Source organism: Bidens hawaiensis, unplaced genomic scaffold (genome assembly GCF_021521415.1).
Source record: "Bidens hawaiensis isolate Kalapana, Puna unplaced genomic scaffold, B.hawaiensis_p1.1 tig00050464_1, whole genome shotgun sequence".
NCBI lineage: Eukaryota > Viridiplantae > Streptophyta > Magnoliopsida > Asterales > Asteraceae > Bidens > Bidens hawaiensis.
Genome location: NW_027499023.1, coordinates 46392 through 74220, shown reverse-complemented (window position 1 = coordinate 74220; position 27829 = coordinate 46392). Strand labels below are relative to the sequence as shown.

Below are 27829 nucleotides of genomic sequence, written 5' to 3'. Positions count from 1 at the left end.
TCATAAGTGTTTCAAGCTATTCTCAATAATGATTTTCACCAGTGATGCAGGTGGGGTACGTAAGAGACTTCTTAACATCTCCAACTGCTCATTCATGTTAACTCTATAGGTTCCCAATTTCACCTTCTTCAGATTGCGTGACCTAGCTAAGATAAACTTCACAAACTCAAACTCAGACTTAAAGTTACCGAATTCTTCAGTCTTCACTTCATTTAGATGCTCCAACCAAACATCTGAATATCCTTCCAACGCATCGGAATATCCTTCCAACTCATCATAATAATCTTCACAACTCTTAGTATTAATCTACAGCAAGAGTTTTGTGTTAGGGAACTTTGGCATAAGAATCAAAACAATAAGATACAATTGATACAATTATACTATTTACCTCTAGCTTAATTTTCTCCAAGTTTGGGGAGCATTTGATTAAATCAAAAAGAAAAGGCAATACATGGCCGTCAACAAAACACACATCTTTGATAGTACAGTATTTGAGGTGATTTACTGAGATTCGAAGCTCTTTTGGAACCGAGTCTTGAACTAACAACTTCAAACCGTAGATAATAAAAAAACAACGATTAACAAATAAAAGTTTTAATCTTTTTTCTTTTAATTATATACATTGTGGATAAATATTACCTGAATAAAACAATCCAATGTGGTTAGATGTTCAATCATAGGTAAACACTTGAATAGCTCCACAATGTTGGGACTCTTATCACCGAGAATATCATCAATTATATGCTGCATTGACTTAAGGTAGTGAGATACGATTTTGAAATGCCCATGCGAATATACAAGTATGAACTTACCAGGTACAAGCTCTTAAGTGAAGGACATTTGGATAAAAGATGTAGAACAAATTTTGTTGAGCTCGATAAGCATTTTATGGATAAGCTTGTAAGGCTACCAAATCCATTGAATACATGCTTATGGTTGATAGCACAAATTTTAAGATATAACTCCGTTAAGTGAAAGACAGATGAGGGTAAATCATACAAATGATAACCATAAAAGGTAAGTGTTAACTTTTTGATAATATGGTTCCTTGACAAATTAAGCATTATTTGATCAATTTCAAAACAGGTGTCATGTACATCCATCTCAAGGGTGAACTCATGTATTGGACCCTGGCGTAGTTAGTAGCGGAGTCAGGAACCTTTTCCTATGAGTTAAGGATTTTTCGGTGCTCGATATTTTTCTGGCGTCAAAATTTTTCAGGCCCAACTTGGTCGGAGCGGGTCGTTCATTTAGTAAGATAAATAAAATGTAATATCAGTATTATAACAAAAGTACATCGTCAACATTCAATAAAATACAAAGTCATTTTTAATAAAAAAGAAAGAGTCGGCCGATCATTGTCTATTTGAAGTCCAACAGGTGAGGGTTGAGGCCATGAAGCGTTTGTTGAAGCCTTTAGTCAAACTGGCAAAGACGATGAGATGATGCGAGTGTTGTACTCATCTGTTAGATAGATACATAAAATGATCCGTCTTTTTGTATTTTTTATGTTTTATTTTTAAGAATCTTAATTGGGTTGGGCTTATGACTCGTTCTATGAATAAGTTTTGGCTTTTTTTTATAATTCTGTATATATGTTATTGGCCCGTTTATAATAATAGTAATTTTTATAGTTTTTTTAAAAGTTTTTTATATTTTATAAAAGAAATATTCATTACTATAATCTTTTTTAACTAAATTTATAACAATCAATGGGTTTGATTATATGATTTTGAAAAGATATTGGGTTCGCTCGCCGAAAAAGAATTGGTTCGCTTGTTAATTCGATAATATAAGTTATATATAAAACCAAAAAAAGGGCCGAACACGATTGACTATATGTGGCTCTGCCACTGGGCGTGGTAAAAAACTTTGTTTATAGCACAAAGATATTCACGCCTAATCTCCTTGTTCCTTGCACGTTCTAAGTCATGCATTTTCCCCCAACCAGAAGAAGACAGTATCTTCTCTTTAGTTAACCTTTTGAACACATAAAACCCGTCAAACACGAGCTTAGGAATGGTGGTTCATTTGTATCTCCAATCGCTTGAGAGGATACTTGTCATGGCTGCCTCTTCAGTTGGAAAAAAGACATTGGATGCTTTCTATTTGAAGAAACGTGGATCTACTCACTGGTAGCAGATCTACTTTCCTCGGGTTTTGATTGTACTATTTCACCGATGGTTCTTCTGGATCTGTGTTCTTCCACCTACAAAATGAACAACGCCGTTAACTTACCCCTCAGAAAGGGACAGAGGGGTCCTCTTCGGGGTAACCCTCCGGCGTGAGAATAAGTATGTGTAGGAGAAGATAATAATGTCAGAGTAAGGGAATCTGGAGAGTATTGCTTAATAGCTGAATACTGTATGATTGTGTGACTGTGTGTTTGTATGTAACTGACTGTGAGTGAATGTAATTCAATATGATTGAATGTGATATCACTGCCTGTAACTGTCAATGATTGAGTATGAATGTCCATCAAAGTGGAGTTGATGCTGTATTTATAGTGCTAGGGTTTCCACTGATTGGGCTCAGCCTCGTTGGCCTCCTCCAATCGCACTACGCCACGTGTCCTCTGGGACACCTGGCGCTTTCTCGTTGGTTGTAATCACGTGGTTGCACATGTGTCATGCTGAGTTGTCGACCTTTCATTTGGCAGCTGTCAACATCAGCATATTCTTATTCCTTAAAAAGATACCTTCTGGAAGGTTGTCTGACGTGCACAATCAAGGTTGCCCTAATCCTGATAAGGACGAGGTCGATTATGTGCATGTGTGATATGCGCCAATCCTGAGGATGCGCGAGGTCTTCTCTTTATTCTCACGCGCAGATGTTTCATGCGCAGATGTGATATGCACAAGCATGTGATATGCGCCGTGCGCATATGTGATGCGCGAGCATATGTGGTGCCTGGGCGTATGATGCATGAGCATGTTTTGTATGCTCCATGCGCATAGGTTTTGGCTTTGTGCCTTTATAATGTCTTTATCTTGTGGGTTGACCCGCCTTGCTCGGTGTTGAGGCGGGTACATACCTCTTCAAGCCCCCCCAGTCTAATGTGTGTCTTATCTCGCGCTAGCGCGGTAAGATAGATATTAGACTTACTGATTTGGTCTTTTTAATGGGGTTTTGTCGTTTTCTTGGTTGTTTCCATCGTTGCGCGAAGTTCTATCCATTTGGTTGAAACGAAGGGTCCAAACACGTGGTTGGTTGGTGGTGACGTGCGCCGGAAACGTGTCAGACGTTTCGTGTGCTCGAGGTGCTACAGTTGCCTTTCATGTCCCCTCGCACAGCTGTCTGGAACACGTGTCGCGCTCTCATTGGTTTGCACCTGCGAGTGGGGGCGCGTCTCTGCTCCGTGGCAGTTCCGTTACGTTTTTATGTCCCCTCAACAGTGTTAGGGACACGTGCCGCGCCCTCGTTGGCTTACACCTGCGAGTGGGGGCGCGTGAAATCCGATCAGTTGCCACTTTTCTCTCTCCTGGGCCTATAAAAGCAGGCCCTTAGAAAAAATTTTTATCTTCATCTTCATTGTTGTGTACTCCAAAGCTTCTATCTTTCCGATTTTCTAGTTATTGCTTACAAATACCCTGTTATCTGTTGCTGTTGTTATTGTATGTCTGATAGCTCAGACTCCTCTAACCCCTCAATCACCTCTATTGCCTCTCGAAGACGTCGTGTGAAATCTGTGGTGATGTCGACATTGAAGCAAAAGGGCAAGGGGAAGAGGGTTGTTGAGACCACATCGGAGGAAGTAGGGAGGACCAAGTCCACGAGAAGGTGGAATGAAATCCCCTGCAAACTGAGGCAGGCCGATCTCGACAGCCTCATCTCGTCACAGGGTTTTCTCCCTGTGTTTGGCTGCATGTTGCCTGTGGCCGGGCAAACGGCGGCGGACCCGCCTCCCTGGTATATTTCACTGTACACCCATTTTTTCACCCACTGCAACCTTCGTCTTCCGATGACAAGGTTTGTAGGCGCGGTGTTACGGTTTTTCGGGATACATATATCCCAAGTCCATCCATTTGGACTTGTGCGCATGACTCATTTCGAGTTCATGTGCAAATCACAGCGCGAGGAGCCCACCCCTCGTCGCTTTCAATTTTTTTACAAGCCCAAGATCCAAGATTCTTGGATCTCCTTTATTCCTCGCAGTCAGAAGGTTAAGTGCAGCACCGTGTCATTCAAGAGCCTTCATGACTGGTCTGAGAGGTTCTTCTACATCAGGGCTGGTGTAATCCCCATCCGCATGACGATGCGCGCGATCGATTCTGCGCCCGCGGATGCGGATGTTATTAAGAACCCAACCGGCGCCTGGGTTAAGAAACTGACCGCCGAACCATCCCCCGCCAAGAAAATTCGCGAGGAGGCGCTGGTGGGGGTCGGCATGAGTAAGCTGTGGGCCGACAGCGCGGCGGAGCCTGTCATCCAAGTGGACGGCTTGCGTAAGTTATCGCATTGCTTTATTTCCGCGCTAATAAAATTTGCCTTTGCTGATATTATTTGTCTTGTTTTTGCGCAGTAACCAAGGAGTATTTCCACGCCGCCTACGACGATCAAGTGGAGGGTGGCTCCGTCCCGCTGGGCGCTGGGGAGGTGGGCTTCCCAGATCGCTTCGATGACATGTTCATCCCTGTGGATCTGGAATTTGACTTTGATAGCGACGCGCCTGGTAAGCCTTCGCACTTATGCTTATTCCTTTAGAATACCAAAGTTTATTAACAGTTCTGTTGCTTGTATTTGCAGATGCGCTCGAAAACTACGAGCTGGAGCTCGCGGAAGAGGAGGAGGAGGAAGAGGAGGCGCCCCTACTAAAGCGCAAAGCTAAGGGGAAATCTGGCGCAGGGGCCAGTAAGAAACGGAAGAAAGATGACACCCCTGTCGCTCATCCCCATGCTCAAACGAAGGGACCTGAGGAAACCCAGGTGTTTACCACCAAGGTTTCTTTAGCTTCCCTGCCTGTGAAAGTGGGCAGACCTCCTGTCCACTTGAGGCATGGTGGAGTGACCTCCTCCCTTCGCGCGACTGAAGAGAGAAGCAGTGTCGCGCCTGCGAAAGGTATACTTTGCTTACCCATAATAGTTATTTGAGGGCGATTCTGATTGAATTATTGTTAAATCTTTTCGCATTTGAATGTTTGCAGGACCGGTGACGGTAGCAGATCAGCCTCAGGCGCAACAAGGTGCTGAGGCTGCGCCGGGGGCTGCTTCGAAGTCCCCTGTTCTACCCTCAGAAAAGGGTAGAATGAACTTTATGGCGATGTTCGCCGCGCGAACAGAATTGCACGAAGGTATGTTTTGGCCATTGTCTTCTGAATTTTTTGTTTTGATCAAATCATAAACCCTTTTTTGTTGTTGATTTGTTCATAGGAGTTGTAGCTGGCGTAGAAGCTGCTGGTGACACTCCTGGCGCCGTTGCCGGCGCCGCTGGTTCTGCTCCTGCTCCTGCTAGTGCTGAGTCTCCCCTTATTGGGATTACAAAGGAGCGGGAAGCCGTATTGCGCGCCGAACTGGCGGCGTCGAGACCTCCCTCGCCTCCTCCTACGCGCAGCCCTCTCCGCGAGACTGGTTTGGAGCCCTCCAGGTCGCAGGAGAAGAGGCCGATTGAAGAAGATGAGGAGGATGAGGGAGCTCAAGCTGAAGACTCCTTCGGAGTCCGTGCCAGCCCTGCGATGCCACAAGCCTTCGCAGCGCAGACTTCTGGTGAGGCTGGCGCTGAGTTTTTTGCTTCATCCCCGCAGGTATGTTTAAATTTGTTGCTCCGCTGCACGTACTTCCATATAAGTATGTTTTTATGACTTAGAACATGTCTTGTGTTTTGCAGGAAGGTGACCACGTTTACCGCCCGAGATGGAATATTAACGAAGACAGTTCCTTCCAATCCATGGGTGTATGCGAGGACTTCTGGGCTCATGCCGTGCCTCCTACTGAAAGGAGGTATCAGGAGGGGCGCACCCGCGCTGACTTGCTCAACGATCACATTTTCGCTGGGTCGGCTTTCTTTGCTGCCTCCCAAGAGCTTCATCGTGATTATATTAAAGTACGCGATGCTCTTGTGGGAGCCCAGCAAGAGGCTAAGGTGGCTGCCTGGAACCTTTCTGATGCTCGCGCACGAGCTGAGAAACTCCAGGCGGAGCTCAGCGAAAACCGAGCAAGTTCCAACACCGCCTTTATTAAGCGCGGGCATGAGCTCCAAGCTGCGCGGGAGAAGCAGCAGGTGGCGGAGGCCGAAGTTGCCAAGTACGCGCGGAGAGTGCGTGACTTGGAACTGGAGGCGGAGGCGCGTGACCAAGCTATCGTCCAGAATATCACTGAGAAATCATCACTGGAGAGTGAGGTTGCGCGCCTGAAGAAGTATTTGGCGGCCGCGCAGGCCGATAGAGATGAGGCCTTGGCGACGGCAGCGTCTAGCCAGGAAGCACTTGATGCTGCGCAGGCGAAGAAAGAAAAAATTTTGGCGGCAGCAGCGTCTGATAGAGAGGAGCTAAAAAAGACCAAGGAAACTGTAGAGTTATTAAACTCCCAGGTTCCTGCCCTCGAGACGTCTGTTGCTGGCCTCGCGCAGGATCGCCAATGGCTGGTGTCACAGGGCATGACTCGTTGCGCTTTGGCGATGAAATATTCTGGCGAGTTTCAGGCCCTTGTGATGGACTGCAATGCTGCCGCGCGCTTGGTGGGTCGAGCTGAAGGGTTTACGGATGGGTATGAATATGGCATGTTGAAGAAGAACCCATCCGAGTACCCTTACAAGAGCGACGCGGCCTGCGCGGACATGGCCGCGGTGGGGGAGAAGTATATGAGTACTCCCATCCCCATCCTTGTGCAGGTACCTTGACCTTAATGAGTTTTTCTTGATTAATTTTCCAAGTGTTTTGTACTCAATACTTTTCTATTGATTTGCAGATTGCTGCGCTTGCTGACCAGCCCGACCTCGGCGCGCTAAAGAAGTTGCTCGATGAATGCGAGGGGGCTGGTGGCGATGATGGTGGCGCGGGGGATGTTGCCCCTGCCAGCGGCTCTGGCGCGGCGAAAGAATATGCTCCTGAGACCGTCGTGATAGAAGACTCCATTGAGGAGGAAGAACTTGACTATGGTCAGTTTGGAGATGAGGAGCGGGCCGCGCCAGATGCTGCGGGAGATGATGAGGGTGATGAAGTGGCTGACGTCGACGTGGAGACTTGAGAAGCCCTTCATCTTTCTAAATTTTTTTTTTGTTTTTTGTTATACTTGTAATTTGTAACTCATCATACTTGTAAATTTCAATGCTATGGAATGAAATTTGTTTTCCCTTTTTCACATCTTGCGCATTTCTATCCATCTCTTCATGTTTGCTTGTATAGATATAAGATATGCTTGCACGTTAAAATAAGAACAAGGTTGTAAGGAAATTATTTACTTAACCATAGTCCTATTTTGTAAGTGGTTTCGCAGTATCTTGTTTATGCTGACACGCGCGATGACTTTTCACTATTCCTTTTTTGCGCGTCGTTGTCGCGCCTTTTTTATATGGAATTGTGAGTTTTAGTCATTACATGTCAGCATGTGTTACTCATATATCCACTATGATTCCGCGCGCGACCTCGACCTGAGACCTTAACAACTATGATTTGGCATGTACTTTGCCTTAGTTGTGTTTAGGGATTTTTATGATCAGGCTGCGCGGGATGTAAGATGGATGTTTGTGAGTGTTTTGAGCTAAGGCTCCTTGTTTTGGGCTAAGGCCCTGACGTTTTTAGAGTTAAGACTCGTTAACGTGTTTGAGCTAAGGCTCGTAGGTTTGGGCTAAGGCCCTGACGTTTTAGAGTTAAGACTCGTTAACGCGTTTGAGCTAAGGCTCGCGCATGTATGTTTTACTCCGTTTTATTTTGTTTTGAAGTCAATATAGTGTTGTCATATTGCTCCAAATTAATAAAGGAAGTGTGAAACATGTATGCAAAGGTAATAGAACAAATATTGAAAGATAGCGCGAATCATCATTCATGATGGCTTAAAAGCCTTGATTACATATTTGAATTTTTACATGAAGCATTTTCTAAGCTGTGCCGCGTTCCACGCGCGCGGTATCTTTTTTCCATTCAAATCTTTTAAAGTGTACGCGCCTTTCCCCAATTCTTCTGAGATTTGATAAGGTCTTTCCCAATTGGGGGACATTTTTCCTGGGGCTATTGCGCGGCTAGCTTCATTGTTTCGAAGGACAAAATCATTTTTCTTGAAGTGGCATTCTTTAACGCGCTGATTATAATATTTTTCCAGCTTTTTCTTGTATTTGGCTTCATTGATGATAGCCGCTTCTCTGCGCCCTTCAAGCAAGTTGAGGTCCAATCTTCTTTCGCGCTCGTTATCAGTCTTGCTCATCATGAGTACCCTATGGGATGGGCATCCAATTTCTGCTGGGATCATAGCCTCTGTCCCATAGGTTAGGCTGAACGGGGATTCGCCATTGCTAGTTTTGCTTAATGTCCTGTGCGCCCACAGGACATTAGGTAACTCTTCGACCCAAGAATGTGATTCTCCCTCCAACCTTTTCTTCAGCCCATTTAACAAACTTTGATTCGCGCGCTCCACTTGGCCATTCCCCTGAGGGTGGTAGACCGAAGTGAAGATTTGGTTGATGTGCAATTCTTTGAGCTAGCTGGATATCTTCCTGTCAGTGAATTGTTTGCCATTGTCGCTCACAATTTCCATAGGAAGGCCAAAACGGCAAATGATGTGGCTCCAGATAAATTGCTTCATCGCCTCAGCTGTGATTTTTGCTAGTGGCTTGGCCTCAACCCATTTTGTGAAATAGTCTACCGCCACTACCAAAAATTTCACTCGCCCTTGCGCTTGCGGCAGGGGCCCCACAATATCAATGGCCCATTTGTGGAAAGGCCATGCGGAGGTCACTGGAATCAAGTTGTTCTTTGGCCGCGTGGTGTTTGGCGCGTAGCTCTGACATGCCTTGCATTTTTGGATTTCTTTTAGCGCATCCAAGTACATGCCTGGCCAATAGTAGCCTGAGCTCATTGCCTTGGCAACCACCATGCGCGGGCCAGCGTGTATTCCGCAGATTCCTTCGTGAATCTCCCTGATCACATAGCTTGCTTCATCAGCATCCAGGCATTTCATGAGCGGTCCAAGATAAGAGCGTCGATATAATGTACCATCAAGTAGTTCATAGTTCTGCGCCTTGTGTCTTATCTTTCTCGCCTGTGCGCGATCGTCCGGTAACTTCCCCTCCTTCAGGAATTCCATTATTGGAGTTATCCAGGATGATGGGGTTGTATGAATTACAAGGACAGATTGCGTTTGCACTGACGGGTTGCTCATCACTTCCACCCTGACATCTTTGCCAAAGTGATCAAAATTAGTTGATGCCATCTTACTCAGCGCGTCAGCGGACTTGTTTTCGCTGCGCGGGATGTGTATGATTTTGAAGAAGTCAAACTGCTCAACGAGCTTTTTTACCTGCTCTAGATATAGAGGCATGGTGTTCTCCTTGGCATCATAAAAGCCATTGACCTGTGCAGCTACCAAGTAAGAATCAACATGGGCCTCTAGCCTTTTAACTCCAAACTTGCGCGCAATGCGCAGACCAGCCAGCAGGGCTTCATACTCAGCCTCATTGGTGGTACTCTTGAAGTCCAACTTAATAGCATAAGTATATTCATGATTATCAGGGTCCACCAGTTTGAGGCCTGCGCCGGACCCTTCGCTGTTGGAGGCTCCATCAGTGAATAGCCTCCAAACATCTTCTTTATCATTTGCTCGCGGAGGGTCTACCTCGCGCTGAGCTTCTTCAATCTTTCCCTCTGGGATTTCCGTGATGAAATCCGCTAAAACTTGACCCTTTATTGCTGGACGGGGCTTATAGGTGATCGTGTGTTCACCTAATTCCAGCGCCCACTTTGTCAGCCTTCCGGAGAGCGCGGGGCGTCGCAAGACTTGCTGGATGTTGTAACCTGTCAGAACTTCAATAGGATGACCATTGAAGTATCTATGAAGCTTGCGCGACGCGTGTGTTAGTGACAAAACTAACTTTTCCATGATGGAATAGCGCGTCTCAGGGTCTGTCAGCACCCGACTCACATAGTATATTGGCGTTTGGATCCCCTTGCGATCCACCAATAATACTGCGCCGATGGCGCGGTCTCCAGCTGACAAGTACAATGTAAGGGTTTCGCCAGGAAGTGGAGCTGTGAGCGCGGGCAGCTTTATGAGACATTCTTTTATCTCACTGAAAGCTTGCTCAGCCTCAGGCGTCCACTTGAATTGGCTCTTCTTCAAGCAGTTCCTCAAAGTGTTAACGAATGGAGTAGATTTGCTGGCGTGGTTCGCTAGGAACCTGTTGATTGACACCAATCTACCATTCAGCTTCTGAACCTCTTTCATGGTGGATGGTGAAGGCATGTCAATGATGGCTTCCACCTTTTCAGGTTTCACCTTGAAACCATCCTTAGTGACCATTACACCAAGAAATTTCCCCTCTTCCGCGCCGAAAGTACATTTGCTCGGGTTGAGCTTCATGTTGACTTCCGTTAAGCGCTGAAGAGTTTCCTCGATGTCTTTGAGCATTTGTCTCTCCTCCCTGCTCTTGATCACCAAATCATCAACGTAGACTTCTAGATTTCTTCCGAGTTATTCACTGAAAACCGAATCCATAAGTCTCTGATAAGTGGCGCCCGCATTCTTTAAACCAAAGGGCATTTTTGTGTAACAAAAAACACCCTTGTCGGTTCTGAAGGCAGTCTTGTCTTCGTCTTGTGGTGCCATTTGAATCTGGTGATAGCCTTTGTAGGCATCCAGGAAACATTTGAGCTTGAATGGCGCCACGGAGTCCACCTTTGCGTCGATGTTTGGGAGGGGGTAACAGTCTTTCGGACATGCTTTGTTGAGGTCCTTGAAGTCAATACACATCCTCCATGACCCGTTGCTTTTCTTTACCATCACAGGATTGGCTACCCACGTCTGGTATCGGATCGGGCGGATGATGTTTGCGCGCAACAGGTCCTCAACTTGCTCATTCATGGCCTTCGCCTTTTCATCCCCCATGATTCTCTTTTTCTGAGCAATTGGCTCCACCGACTTGAACGTGTTAAGAGAATGTTGCGCCAAGTCTCGCGGGACCCCAGTCATATCGGAGTGTTGCCACGCGAAGACCGACGTGTATTTTGTGAGCAACCTTTTCATTCTCAATCTCGTTTCGTCTGAAATGGTAGCGCCAATTGTGACCGTTTGCTCTGGGAATTTTGGGTTTAAAATCCACTTCTCTGGTGCATTGTCCGCCATTGGAAGTTTCATTCTCCCTTCCCGCGGCGTACTTGTCACTGCGCACAAATGATCGCGGTAAACAAATGTTACGCCTGTTGGTGTAGGGAACCCCAATGCGCCGTGCGCTGGCGACGGTATAGCATTAAATTGGGCAATCGTTCCCCTACCCAGGATCATATTGTGGCATGACGTGGTGGGCAAGACCAAGAAGTTGACAACTTCGGCTCGCTTGTGCTCATCATCCCCCATAGTTAGTTCAAACTGAATTTGACCTAGGGGATGGATGATTTCATTTGAAACACCACAGATTGGTGCGTTCACCATCTCGAGCCGCGCTTGGTCTGCCGGGTCTAACTTTCTGAAACATTGCTCATACATAATGTCAGATTCGCTTCCAGTGTCCACCAGGACCTTTGACACTTCGTAATGAGCAATGTGTGTGGTGATGACGAGAGGGCTGCTGATTGAAGGGCCTCCCCTGATTCGTGGGAAGATAACTTGCTGCTCGCGCCAATCTCCGCTGATTTGCGCGCTTCTCTTTTTTGACGTCTGCCCTTGTCGTCCCCCCTCAGCCACACAGATTCTTTTGTATTTCTTGCTGGCAGAGGCTCCTTCCGGTTGCTCATCTTCTATTCTTGGGTTTTTCACCAAGTGAGCCAGCCTGCCTGATTTTACATCCTTCTCGATCGCATCCTTTAAATGATGGCATGCGTCGGTGTTGTGGCCCGGGGACCTGTGAAATTCACAATATTTGCCACTGTTTTGCGGTCCCTTGTAGTGTAGTTGCTTGGGGGGCTTGAATTGGACATTCTCAGTACTTAACACCTGTGCAGGTGTTTTAGTGAGGGGAGTCCATATTCTTGGCAGAGGTCTGCTAGGATCTCTGCCGCCCTCCCTCTTGTCACCCTCCCCGCGATTACGAACATCTTTTTGGGGCTGGGGTGAGCTTGGTTGCGTTTGCTTTTCTGCGGAAGAAAAACTTGTTGGTTGCAACCTGGACCATACAGAGTTCTGTTTGGTCCTCTTCTCTTTGCTGCGCGGTGATTCAGCCTGATGCGCTCTTTCTCTTGCCCTATCTTGGGCAATCTGTTTTTCATTTCTCGCGAAGACTCGCGATGCTTCCATTAGTTTTGCCCAAGTGGTGGGCATACCATCTCTGCTTACGAGAGCTCGGCGTAGTTGATCACTGCGCGCGCCTTGTATAAAAGCCACGCGCAGGAGTTGCTCAGTTATACCCCCGATTGCCAGAGACTCCTGATTGAAACGAGTGATGTAGTCCTCAATCGTTTCATCATTCCTGCGCACGCAGTGCATGATGTCATCAGGATCGCGCGTGTGTCTGCGCTGCTGTACGAAGTGGGCTTGGAACTTTTCCAATAGTTCCTCGAACCCATCAATTTGCCCAGTCGGCAAGCTCTCGAACCAGACACGCGCCGCGCCCGTAAGGCAGCGGGCAAACATGTGACACCATGTTGGCATCGTCCAGCTCTCTAGGTTTCCCGTGTTATAGAAACCTTGCAAAAAGTCATCTGGATCTGTTGTGCCATCATATTTGCCCAGACCACTTGGCATCTTGGTCTTGTGCTGGATGGGGGCCTTAGCGATGCGCTCAGTAAATTTTGAGTGCTTCACTAGGATGGCCGGCCTGTACGGCGTGGTTACGTCCACTTGCCCCTCACTGGCGGGCTGTACGGCATGTGTAGATCCAGATCTGCTCTGGCTCCAGGCGCCATGTTCACAGGCGCGCGGAGTTGTGAGCCTCCTGCATGAGTATCTCGCGTCTTCCTCATACTATGCACTTCTTCATCACTGAACTCAGTTTGTGCAGTGTGAACAGAATGTCCGTCTTCCGGCGCGCGCGGCCTTTTTGTAGTCTGCTTATCAAACGCTTGCCTTTGTGTTTGGTCGGCTGGCTTTTTCTGTTTGACCATTTCATTGTACTTTTCCATTAGACGCCGCTGCTCGTTTATGAGCCATTCATTCGGATCATTTGTTTCTCCTTCTGGACCCATTGGTCCTTTCAGTTTCGCGCCGGCAAGATTTTGTAACGTGAGATCGTCTGGAGGAGTTTCAGTCTGGCCGTGAGGGGTTGTGATGAAGGGACGGTTACTGGTGGTGCGCGTAGAATCACACGGCACGCTCAGAAACTGATGTCCCTCATTGACACCCTCACGTTCAATATCCTCCAGAGCTTGATCAGCGTTACGAACGCCAGAAACCATGGTGATTGATTTTTTTTTATGTAGATCTGATGAGATCTGATTGCCGTTTGTAACAGTGGATGGCGCCAATGAAGAAACGTGGATCTACTCACTGGTAGCAGATCTACTTTCCTCGAGTTTTGATTGTACTATTTCACCGATGGTTCTTCTGGATCTGTGTTCTTCCACCTACAAAATGAACAACGCCGTTAACTTACCCCTCAGAAAGGGACAGAGGGGTCCTCTTTGGGGTAACCCTCCGGCGTGAGAATAAGTATGTGTAGGAGAAGATAATAATGTCAGAGTAAGGGAATCTGGAGAGTATTGCTTAATAGCTGAATACTGTATGATTGTGTGACTGTGTGTTTGTATGTAACTGACTGTGAGTGAATGTAATTCAATATGATTGAATGTGATATCACTGCCTGTAACTGTCAATGATTGAGTATGAATGTCCATCAAAGTGGAGTTGATGCTGTATTTATAGTGCTAGGGTTTCCACTGATTGGGCTCAGCCTCGTTGGCCTCCTCCAATCGCACTGCGCCACGTGTCCTCTGGGACACCTGGCGCTTTCTCGTTGGTTGTAATCACGTGGTAGCACATGTGTCATGCTGAGTTGTCGACCTTTCATTTGGCAGCTGTCAACATCAGCATATTCTTATTCCTTAAAAAGATACATTCTGGAAGGTTGTCTGACGTGCACAATCAAGGTTGCCCTAATCCTGATAAGGAAGAGGTCGATTATGTGCATGTGTGATATGCGCCAATCCTGAGGATGCGCGAGGTCTTCTCTTTATTCTCACGCGCAGATGTTTCATGCGCAGATGTGATATGCACGAGCATGTGATATGCGCCGCGCGCTGATGCGCCGCGCGCATATGTGATGCGCGAGCATATGTGGTGCCTGGGCGTATGATGCCTGAGCATGTTTTGTATGCGCCATGCGCATAGGTTTTGGCTTTCTGCCTTTATAATGTCTTTATCTTGTGGGTTGACCCGCCTTGCTCGGTGTTGAGGCGGGTACATACCTCTTCACTATTATAGCTTGAGAAAGTGTGGTCAAAGACAGTCGTTGAACTTCAGACATACTTTGTTTACTACTCACAGAGAGAATATAGACCAAATAAACTAGGTAACACACCGCCGCGTTGCGACGACGCATCGACGCAAATTCGGTTTGCATCGGTTAGGTTCGCAACAGTAATGATAATAAACCCAAAAAAAGTTAAAGCACATACGTGTATTGGCAGTATTCACATAACTTAAGATAAGAAAACATTATAAAGCAACTTGAAGTCAGCCGGTAAAACCTGCACGGTATGACTGCGAGTTGACACGAATTCGATATGTATCGGGTTAATGCATTGGAACTAAACCAAAAAATAAATAAATTTGTTAACATTCACACACAACAAATTAACTTAAAAAAAAAAAAGAAAACAAAACCTACGCGTTGAGGCAACAAATCAACGTGAATTCGGCCGGTATCTCGTTACGGCGCCTAAGCTAAATAAGAAAATAATTCGTTAGCACCCAAACACAACAAACTAACATGTTTAAAACAAATAAAAAGCCTATGCCTTTACAACGATAAACCAATACGAATTTGGTCGGTATTGTGTTATGACACTGAATAATGATCAAAAATTAATAAGCTACCAAAAAAATAATATAGAAGATATGAATCTGGTTGTAGGAGTTAGGACCAATATGCTGATGTATACAAATAAATGGAAAGAAAATAAAATGGCACCAACCATGGAAGAGTCTCATACCTGCGAGAGAGAAATCAAAATAAAAAAAGCGCTTAATACATATACCACACCTGACCTAGCCATCAGAGCAACATACATAAATTGTTGGCAGTTGGAAATAATTGTATTTAAAGGCTAGGTGAATTTCAAAGAGAAAAACTTATTGCACCGACAATCCACTATTTATCTATTATATATAATAGAAAAACACACAATCAAAAACCCTCAATTATGCCAACACAAACCCCTTTTAGAAAACACAATCTCTGCATCTGGTAAAAAAAGAAAGGCATGATTAAGCATTTTCAACGATTTCAGCCTTTTAGCGTGAATATTATAAACGGTCATTTAGTTTCAAAACAGTTTTAACTTCTAAGAATCATCCTAGTCCCTTACACAAAGACCTATGGTTTAAATAGCAAATAATGTCTCCACCTTAGACACAAAGTTATCCCTTTTCACTTTTCATTAAAAACATAGCAAACAACAAAAACTTCCATTGTGTTTATGGTTAACACAACCAACACATCACCAACTACCCACCAAAATTGTTAAAACACTGAAGACAAGCATAGCAATAGACCTAATAAGGTAAAACACTCAAACTCGGTTCCCTAAAAATTCAACAAAGGAACAACAAAGACCCTAAAATTAAAACTCTGCCCCAAAACAACATCAAGCAAACCCGGGCGGCTAGGCCCACCTAAATATTGACATAAAAAACCAGCATCACTTAAACATCTAAAGACTCCAACTCTGGTTTCTAACTGGCATCTACAACATCACTTAAACAATCCACCGAAGCCATAAGGAAGAAGAAGTTATTGTTTGGACACAAAACTATATTAATATATATAAACATCAGCTAAAACATAAAAACACTATTTGCGTCACCAACTTTCTCAATTATACTAATTAATAATTAATAACAAGTGACCATTAATATAAAAATAGTTCATGCATTGGTGTGGCTATGATTCTTAATTGGGTGTCTGGATGCGTGCGTTATATGATGAACACCATATCAGTTTATAGTGTTTATTAGAGTGATTTACCTCTGCTTATGATTAACTTATAAACATTCATATAATCAGCATAGTAAAATTTTCTACATAAACTTATTTCACCTACCCTTGTTTTTATTTAATCTATGACTCCTTTAAATGATTATACCATGAAAATGATAAACCATCTCTTTTAAGGGTGCGGAATTTTTTTAAAGGACTTTGAATTGGAATTTGAATTGGAATGGAATGTTTGATAATTTCATTATGCATTCAGTTGGTAAACTTGTTGATGAATTGAAATTTCTCTATTTTAATCGTCTCAATAATTAGCTAGAAGATACTAGTCAAGATAAACACATATACAGATTATGATTTAAAGCAAGTGAAGCTATCAACTAATCAGATTTGGGTTTAGGAAATGAGAAAAAGAAAAAAACAGAGATCAGACATTTCAAGCGGTGGATGAGCACGACGGTGGAGGAGACTGACTGTGGTGGAGCACGGCGGCAGAGCTGAACGCCGATGGACTTGACGGTGGTGGAGGTTAAGTGGGAGGATGAAGCGTGAAGTGAAGTTGACGTTAGGGTTTTAATTTTAAATGAGTTGTTTTATGAGATTCTTAAATAGGTGAGATTTTGAAATCCCATGAATCATGTGATTTGATGGGATTTACTTTCTAATTCCAATTCCATCCAATTTCATTTAATCCCGCAAAACGAACACGACCTAAGTTCCCATTTATAACCCAGATAGAGACATGTTTGGCATTCACAGATGGGTAACAAAAATCTCTTCGCGTTCGTTTCACATAATGGAATTGGAATTGGCATTGTATTTGGAATTTGAAAGAATCAGATTTGGAATTTGAACATTGGAAGGAATTGGAATCGGAAGGAATTGAAATCCAATTCCATTCTTGATGTGTTCGTTTGACCAATGAATTGGAATCTATCACCACAAATGAATTAAAATCGTTCATTTAACGAGAATAACGGTGAATACATTTTAGTTTTTTTAGATTTTTTGTCTTTATTTATATTTTGCGTTATAATTTTTTTATTATTTTATTTGAATTATTTTTTATGGGTTTTCTATTAAGATCAAAAATCCCTCATGGCGTGTTCGTTTCACAGAATTCGTGGGAATTCAAAGGAATTGGAATTAAAATCCCATGACATGGCGTGTTCGTTTCGTTGAAATTGGAATCTTAATTCCATTTTGTTGTGTTCGGTTCAAAGAATTGGAATTGGAATTCATTTCCTTCAAATTTCTTTAAATTAAGGAATTCCAAATCCCTCCAAAATGTGAAGGAATTCAAGGAAATTCATTGGAATATTTTCTTGAGGTTTTTATTTGTTTTATTTTATTATTTTTTTAATGAGGACATCGAATAAAACATTTTGGCTTTTTTACCTTTTTACTTTTTTTATTTTTAATTTATATTTTGAGTTATGAATTTTTTGTTATGATTTTTGAATATTTTTGAGAGGTTTTTAATCTTAATAGAAAACCAATAAAAAATAATAAGAAAATTATAACGCAAAATATATATATATAAAAAACAAAAAATCTAAAATGTTTTTGCCATTAAACGTTAAAAAACAACGATTCCTATTCATTTTTGGTGATAGATTACAATTCATTTGTTAAACGAACACATTAAGAATGTAATTGGATTTTTAATTCCTTCTTATTCAGAATTCCTATTGGAATGTTCAGAAACCGCTGAATCCCACATTAGTCATTTATTTAACTAACCCGTAGTTTAATAGTTTAAATTTAATTTAATCACATGTATTTCATCTACATTCGGACATGGGCTTGTTTATCAAATTTCTGAACCGGAACGACTTTTTCGTTTACGAGCACGCAAATGGACTGCAAAAACCGCTGAAACAATCAAAGACGAGTCAGTAAACGCCACCGCATTAGGAGAAAATCAAACCAAAGAAATGATGGAAGCACAAAACAATGAACCAAACATGAGCCAATATGCCAAGCCAACTCTCGAAGACTATGGCAATGGAATGGCTCCACCCGATATCACTGAACGTTTCAAAATAAAATCAAGCACTATTCATATGGTGGAAATTTCTCATATATCTCAATTCTTAAGAATCTGTAGAACCTTTATGAATCTACAGAACCTTCAAAATTCAAAACTGTTCAGAAGATCAGATCAAATTCAAACTCTTTCCTTTCTCTCTAAGGGGACAAGCCTTAGAATGGATAGAATCTCTTTCTTCTGGCTCCATAACCAATTGGGACCAGATGGTTGAACAGTGTCTCCTCAAATATTTTCTGCCTAATAAAACTGCCAAATATCGAGCCAGCATTACTGGATTCCGGACCGATGACGATGAGTTGTTACACGCAGCATGGGAGAGATACAAAAGTCTTCTGAAAAGATGACAACATCATGGACTAAGCATATGGTTACAAGTACAAACTTTCTTTGACGCACAATCCAGTAAAAAAAAGGCCATCGACCAAATCGCCAGTGGAGACTTAGGATCCAAATCACCTAACGAAACATTTGAAATCATGGAGAAGGCAACAAAGAAAAGTTTCACTTATAACCCACCAAGATCTACACCAAAACATAAAGTAATGAACCATGTCGATTCCAACACTTTTGTCACCGCACGGCTTGAAGCCCTCTTTAAAAATTTTGAACAACTTCTAGCCGAACTATCAAAAACCAAGATCACCTGTGACACCTGTGGAGGAACTCATAAGACAAGTGACTGCGAACAAGTCATTATGGTCATGGAAAAAGTTGACTTCATCGCCCGACAAAACAATGCTTTCAGCAACAACTACAATCCAGGTTGGAGAAATCACCCGAATTTCAGCTGGAAGGACGGAGGTAACACTCAAACCCTACCCGAATTTCAGCGAACAAGTCATTATGGCCGATGAATAAATCATTCCAAACAAAACCTCAATTCCAAGAACAAAGTTCCAATAGCCATCAGAATCCGAGCTACTAAAAAATTGAAGAAATGTTGATCCAAATCATGACCAAAAGAAATGAATCAGTAAAGAAGGCCGACTCAAGAGCCGTTGATATCAGCGGAGTATTGTTAAAGCATGAAACTGACCTAAAAAGTTAACAAGCATCATTTAAGAATCTAGAAACTCAGATCGAACAAATTGCCCAACAATTGTCTGAAAGACCACCTGGCGCTCTTCCAAGCAAAACAGTAACAAACCCAAATGCGATAGCCAATGCTGTTACATTGAGAAGTGGCACGACCATTGTTGCCTCACCTACTTTAGAACCAGTTATGGAGAAGGAAGTCTGTGATAAGACGCAGGAGGTACTTACTCCAACAGGCACCGTAAATCTAAGGAAATAGTCCGAACTTATGTTCCACCTATTCCATACCCTGTACAGATAAAAAAGGAGAGTTTGGAAGCTCATTACGGGAAGTTTTTAGAACTTTTCAAAAAACTCCACATCAACATGCCTTTCGTCGAAGCCATTGATCAAATGCCGAAATATGAAAAGTTTCTCAAAGAAGTGCTGGCCAACAAAAGGAAGCTGGAGGAAATCTCGCATGTTATCTTGAGTAAAGAATGTTCAGTTGTCCTCCAAAGCAAGCTGCCACCGAAAATGACCGATCCCGGGAGCTTTACTATCCATATTCTCATAGGAAACTTGTCTGTTAGCATTGCCCTAGCCGACCTAGGAGCTAGTATTAACTTAATGACTTATACGATTTTTCAAAAGTAGGGATAAGAGAACCAAAGCCCACCCGCATGAGCATTTAGTTAGCATTCAGTTGTTGAAAACATGCTTGTCAAAATTGACAAATTTGTTTTCCCAATAGATTTTATAATTCTAGACATGGAGGAAGACAAAAGTGTACCTCTGATTTTAGGAAGACCCTTTTAGCCACTACAAAGGCTATCATCGATGTTTAGACCGGAAAACTCGCTCTCAGGGTCAATGACGAGGCTATCACTTTTGACATAAGAAAATCTATGCAACATCCGCAACATCACGATGACACATTATTCTATGTTGGCATCATCGATTCTATCGTGAGTTGCTATGTGCGAAAATCGTCCATCAATAACACACTAGAAACACAAGTCTTAACCGAAACTGTCACCAAACCCGTTTTAGAAAACGAAAATCTCAACTATCAAGAAGTATAAGAAGTAGTATGTGAGATCACCGAATGTAATGAAGAATCAAAACCATCAATCGAAGAACCACCAACCTTAGAGTTAAAAGAACTTCCAAACCATCTAGAATACGCCTTTCTAGAGAAAGACTCTCAACTCCCAGTAATTATTTCATCTCACCTTTCAAAAGAAGAGAAAACCAACTTCTTAAGGTTCTTAAAAACCATAAGAAAGCAATAGCATGGAAAATCATGGATATCAAGGGCATCAGTCCTTCCTTTTGTACTCATAAAATCCATATGGAGGAAGAATACAAACCCGTGGTCCAACATCAAAGACTTCTCAATCCCAACATGCAAGATGTGGCGAAGAAGGAAGTAATCAAACTCCTTGATTCCAGATTAATCTACCCAATCTAAGATTCACCTTTGGTTAGTCCAGTTCAAGTAGTTCCAAAGAAAAGAGGAATGACAGTTATAATGAACGAGAAGGACAAGCTAATACCAATGAGGACCATCACAAGCTGGCGAGTCTGCATTGCCTACCGGAAGCTTAATGACGCCACAAGAAAAGATCATTTCCACTTCCTTTTATCGATCAAATGCTTGAGCTTTTATCTGGAAAAATGTTCTACTATTTTCTTGATGGATTCTCCGGATATTTTTAGATTCTCATTGCTCCTGAAGATCATGAGAAAACCACCTTTACATGTCCGTATGGCACCTTTGCCTACCAAAGAATGCCATTTGGACTATGTAATGGTCCAACCACCTTCCAACGTTGCATGGTGGCCATATTTCATGAAATGATAGAACACTCTGTGTAAGTTTTTATTGATGACTTCTCAGTCTTCGGAGACTCCTTCGATCATTGTATGAAAAACCTAGACAAAATGTTATCTAGGTGTGAGGAAGTAAACTTAGTACTCAACTTGGAAAAATGCCACTTTTGGTCAAGGAATTAAGTCATTGTTCTTAGTCACAAGATATCCCAAGTAGGAATAGAAGTTGATAGAGCTAAAATATAAACCATATCCAAACTTTTGCCACCAATTTCATTTAATGCCATTAGAAGTTTTCTAGGTCACGCAAGATTCTATCGCCGCTTCATAAAAGACTTTTCGAAAATTGCTAGACCTATTATAAAACTTCTGGAGAAAGATGCATCATTCGTCTTTTCTGAAGAATGTGTTGAATCATTCAACATATTAAAAGACAAACTTATCAACGCACCAATCATGACTACACCCGATTGGACCTTTCGTTTCGAAATCATGTGAAATGCAAGTGACTTTGCAGTTGGAGCCGTACTCGGACAACCGCAAAAAAACATTTTCACCCAATTTACTATGCTAGTAAAACTCTTAATGATGCACAAGAAAATTACACCACAACCGAAAAAGAGTTATAGTTTTTGCCTTTGAAAAATTTAGATCCTACCTAGTTCTTTCCATAACCATAGTTTACACCGACCATGCCGCCATACGATACCTCTTCAACAAGCAAGATGCAAAACCTAGACTTATCTAATGGATTCTACTACTCTAAGAATTCGACATAGAAGTCAAGGACAAGAAATGAGCAGAAAATGTAGCCGCAGACCATATTTCACGCTTAGAATGCCCAGCTTCAAAAGAACATCACGAGGAAATTATCGATGATAATTTTCCACATGAAGTTCTCATGCATATCCAAGCATTCATGAAAGAGGAGGACGAAAGTCCTTGGTTTGCCGATTTCACGAACTATTTAGGTTGCAAAATCCTAAGAAAAGGGCTAACTCATCAAAAAAGGAAGAAATTCTTCTCCGACCTTAAGTTATACTTCTGGGAAGACCCTTACTTGTTCAGGATAGGTGCGGATCAGGTTGTTCATAGGTGTGTGTTAGGAAAGGAAGCCTTAGATATTCTCAAACACTGTTATGAATGACCAAATGGTGGACACCACAGTACCGCAACCACATTCAGGAAAGTGTTTGACACAGTATTCTATTGGCCCACTATATATAAATATACACATGCTTTGATCCAAGCATGCGATGCTTTTCAAAGAGCCGGAAACATCTCAGCCAAAATTGAGATGGCTGAAAAGGGCATTCAAATTTGTGATGTCTTTGATGTATGGGGAATAAAATTCATGGGACCATTTCCTAAATCATTCGAAAATAATTACATCCTTGTAGCAGTCGACTACGTGTCTAAATGGGTAGAAGCTCAGGCTCTTCCCATTAACGATGCTCGAGTAGTTGTACGATTTTTGAAAATGTTATTTTCACGATTCGGTACTGCAAAAGCCCTAATCAGTGAAAGAGGTACTCACTTCTGCAATTCCTTGATGGACAAAGTCTTTGCACGATATGGAGTTCACCACCATTTATCAACACCATATCACCCTCAGACTAGTGGGTAAGCAGAAGTCTCGAATCGGGGAATAAAGAGGATCCTCTAAAGAACTATTCGAATAAATCACAAAAATTGGGGTGAAAAATTAGATGAGGCTTTGTGGGACCTTAGGACATCCTACAAAACCCCCATAGGAACAACACCCTTCAAACTTTTTTATGGTAAAGCATGTCATATACTCGTAGAACTAAAGCACAAAGCTTACTGGGCTCTTAAAGCAGTAAAATTTTATCTAATTTTCGCCAGTAAAAATCAGGAAGATCAAATTCATGAGCTCGAAGAACTAAGAGCACTGGCCTATGAAAAATCCTGGTCTTACAACGAAAAGACTAAACGTTTGCACGACGCCCATTTAAAAGGAAACAAGAAATTTCAAGTTGGCGATCGTGTACTGTTATATAACACACGTTTACGTCTTTTCCCAGAAAAATTGAAGTCTCGTTGGACATGTCCGTAAATATTTGAATCATTTTTCGACTATGAGACAGTCAAGATTTCAAATTCTGACGGCCACATGTTTAAAGTTAATGGGCATCGATTAAAACCAAACATCGATGGACCATTCGAAGATGTCTCGGAGGTCGTAATTCTCCACCAAAACCAATGAACATACTGAAAGTAGGGTCTAGCCAAGACCCTTATTAAACTAGGCCTTGTATATATGTTCTTTTGTTTAACAAAAAAAGTTAGTTGTCTCAAAACAAAGGGGCATGCCTCAGTAGGCACGGTCCCGTGCCACAAAGTGCGGGTCGGAATCTTCGCTGCAAAAATCTCAGTCAGTCTGGTTTGTAACAGAATTGTTAGACCAAAAGCACAGGGCCATGTTTCCTTCTACACGTGGTCGTGCCTGACATCTATTTGGCTATAAATTACACCTCTTTTCAATGCATTTCTTGCACCGCACCAAACCAAACACAAATTCTCACCCCTGAGAAATCAAAATGCCAACTGAGATGAACAATGAAATTCGCGTTCCTCGCCAACGGAGAAACGAAACCCGACACATTTCAAAAACCGAGCTACTCATCAAACTTCAAGAGCTCGTAAAGGAAATCACGTAAATGAATCTCCTTGCAGAGATGCATCTCATTCAACTCACCGAGTCGGTGGAAAGCATAAAAATGGAACTATGGGACATCAATGAACAACTTCAGTTTCAAGTCCTTGGTTTCACTTACTTTTCTCCACCCGTGCCGTTCGATGGAGAAGATCCGTTCGATGGAATTTAGAGTCATTCATCATTATACTTTTCATGTGTAATCAAGTGCAATAGGCACAAAGTTTAGTACTTTTGGGTTTAACATGATTTAATTTCATTTTCTAGGAAAACTGGGCTTACCCCGAAACTGTGTTTAGGACCTTTTTATTAATGAAAAGTAATTTTAGGACATTCAAAATGTTCAATTAACATCTTAAACATTATCCCGAAATTCTTGTTCTCGCGTTTTGCTGAAAAATCAAAGAAAACATCTCAGTGACAGAAAGCACGGGCCATGCTTCATATTACATGGGGCCGTGGTCACCCTAGAATTTTCAGCATGATATGCGCTGACTCCGTACAATTCTCTAAATCAGAAATATTTATTCTCTCAAAAACATGGGGCTGTGCCTCTTGAGATACGGGGCCGTTCTCGACGCTTCAGTCTCTATATAATGCATGCCATCCTCACTATTCCATTCATACCAAACTAAAATTTACTGAAATGGAAAACAAAAGAATGGAGTGGAAACCAGTGAGGAAATTCAAAAATGGTGATTATTCCTCACACCTTGAGCAAGAAATCATAAGGCTTCAAAGCATAATTAGAGACCAAGTCGAAAGTAACATCCAAACAGAAGCTCGCTTAATCTAGTTGACAAACAAGGTTGAACTGCTAAGGTTTGAGAATTTCCACGTTGTTGATAGCCACAACAAAGACGTGGACTACAAGCTCAATTTCCTTAACCGAGAAATCGGAAATCTCGACAAAAACCTTTCCGAGCTCTTGGAAGCCAAGAGAGCCCCACCACACATTCAGGATTTGTTCGGGAATGGTGGTTGTTAGTATAATAAGCCTTGCCTTGTCTTGGTTCATGTTGTTCATGCTAGTTTTGTGTTTCTCGGTTCATGTTGTTTAAATTTTCTTTATAATGTTTAAGAGTTAATGAAATTTATTAGGACTTTTTATTTTATTTTACCCTTAATCCTCAAAGAAATCAGTTAAAAACAAACCAGCTAGTTAAATAAACAATTAAAAAAAAAGAACCTGACTGTTACATGCAGCACGGGGTCGTCTCCCGACCTACAGAACAGTTACGGAATTTTTAATAAAACTAACAACAACCTCATAAATTAACCCTAAAATACACTCCGCCTACATCCGAAAACCGACAACCTTTAACCATTCATTCAATTCTTTGCTTCAAATCTTCGATTTCCAACAAGAGGTATGTTAATTTGGTGATTCTATAATTCAAATTAATCATGTTAGGTCTATAATGAACCCCAAATGTGAATTTCATAACCAATTCTTTATGAATCGGGTCAAAACCCAGAAAATAGAAGGACTAATTTTTTAAATATAGGGTTTTGATTTGATAAATAGATTTGTTGGGGAAATCGTTTGGGTTCGGGTCTTGGATGATCCATTCCATAAAAATCAAACCTGGATGATGTTTCTTAAAGAACCGGGTTGAATCTCAAGTTCGAATCTTGACATTTTTACAATTTGGATTAAAAACACGGGCTGTGTTTTTGAAAAACACGCCCCGTGGTCAACCATAGGTCAAACAAAATTCAAAATCAGTCAAAATGGCCAAAGCTGCCAAAACCAGAGCAGCATGGGGCCGTGCCTCATGAGGCACGGGCCGTGCTCAGGCTTCTGATCCACCATTTTAGTAAAATGTTGAAATTAATTGACTCATCTTGTTCAAAAATTGCACTTGGCTGAATACGGGGACGATGACCATGTTTTCTTAGTTTTTCATGAGAACACGGAACGAGATGAGCGCGCCCGGCAAAGAATGGGCTACCAAAACAACCGACTTCCAGAGTCGAACTTTAATGCTGCAAAGAAACTCTGAAGGAAGTAAACCAATGGAGAAGGTACAATGGACTTGTTAAGGGACTTTGGACACGTGTTCTCAATCAGAAGGGCAAGGCAGTGACTGAACTGACTAAAGAATTCTTGGATTCATTCTCTATAAAAACAAAAGACTTGTATATGTTGGACGAATAGGCTGTTGAGTTCAAATTTGGGGGAGTATGGTACAAAACTTCGGTCACACAGCTCGGGATTGATTTGGGCATTTATACGAGCGATGAGACCTATACTCCCATATGGTATGATTCTATGACAACTTTTGCAGACGAGGATGCTGATGAATCGAGCAAGCCGGGAATCCCCAGGATACAAGCATGGGAGTAGTTAATTTTGGGAGGTGAAAGATACCATCCAAGCAGCACAAAGAGCACCGCCTTACGCGAGCCACTTATGAGATACATTCACCACTTGCTGTGCCACACAATCACTCAGCGTGGCCAGAGTGAGGGGGTCATGGGGTTAAGGGATTTGTGGGCCCTTTATTACATCAAGGACGAGGTACCTTGCAATACCACGTACCTGTTCTGTCAACTGTTTAGAACCAATGCAAATGCAAGGAGCCCAAATACCCCGATCTTTGGTGGTGCATGGAGTTAGAAAAATTTACAAAGCTTATGGTGCAGACAGAGAATGAACACGAAGTCCGAACCAAATTGCACTTGATCTCAACTTCTGTATCAGTATACAGATGGTCCAGCAAATAGTCAGAAACCCAGATCAGGGGAGGTTTCAGGATGCCTTCAACCAAGTTTAGGATCTTGAGGACCCCGCTGATATGACCATTTAGGATATACCTGAGAGGAGGGCATGATCACCTCCGTGACAGACCCTCCGCCGTACTTACTCTCAGCTGGGCGGCCCATCATCATCAAGGGCGACCCCATCTCGTCATACCATAGCCAGTACTCTTTCTAGGGGCTATACGGGCTCATTGACCAGTTCCAGACTCACACCACCGCTTCTTTTGACACGTTATCAGGGAAGATTGCTGATTCTAACACACAGGGAGCCGCATAATACGTAGAGATGAGACGGGAGATTCATTAGTTGAGTGAGCGCATGGACCGACAGTGGGGAACCTTGGACCCGGATCACCCGGGTAACTGACGAGCAGCGACGATGGTCGGTCTAGTAAGGATATGGGTATGGGCGGTAGTACTTATCTGACATTATTATTATGTTTGTTTGAAACAATTTCCATTTGGTTGTTGTTGGCATGTTCGCTACTTATTATAGTCGTGGGTGCCAAGACATTTGACTAGGAACTTATTTAGCCCTTGTGGGGAGGGTATGGATGATTTCATACCCAATTTTCAGTAGTATTATGCTTTGGTTGTTTGTTGGTTGTGTGCAGTCTTTATTATTCAGGTACACTACAGGAAAACGAATGAAAAACAGGGGCGCTCTGGCGAAATTTCGTTAGCCCGTATGGAAGTTCCTTTATATTTTACCCACCATACTTCATATAAATCTTATCATGAATCGTTTTTTGAATCTTTTCACATTGAGGACAATGTGAGATTCAAGTGTGGGGAGGGGAATTACTTGCTCAGTTAATTATAAGATTCTCTATTAAACAAAAATTTTTATAGCAAACAAAGACTATTTTTGTGACAAAACCAAAAGAAAATCTAAGAATATGTTTTGCAAATAACCAACTAAAAATCTACTATAACCAAAAAAGTAGAAAAATAAAAAGAAGTTTTGTAATATTGAGAATAAATTTATGCAAAATATGGCATTCATACCAGATTCCTCCGTTACTGTGAGATAAACCTCATGCCAAATAAATATTTTTTTCGGAAGCTTTAAGTAAGCCAGATGTTTCGTGTGAATTAGAAAATGTCGCAATTATGCATTTCAAGACCGTACGAAACATTGTATAAAGAAGAAGGTATTATTGCAACCATTCCCTCAAGCTATTCTTCAAATCACAAAACCCAAAAATCTTATCCAAAAATCTTACCACTTTATCCCTCTCACAGGTAAAATACAA

The 27829-nt window shown here is 42.3% G+C and overlaps 1 pseudogene; it reads right to left on the bottom strand.

The window, feature by feature from the left end:
* Nucleotides 1–26717, bottom strand: LOC143598493 (F-box/FBD/LRR-repeat protein At1g13570-like; annotated as a pseudogene).
* Between the last annotated feature and the right edge of the window lie 1112 nt (nt 26718–27829).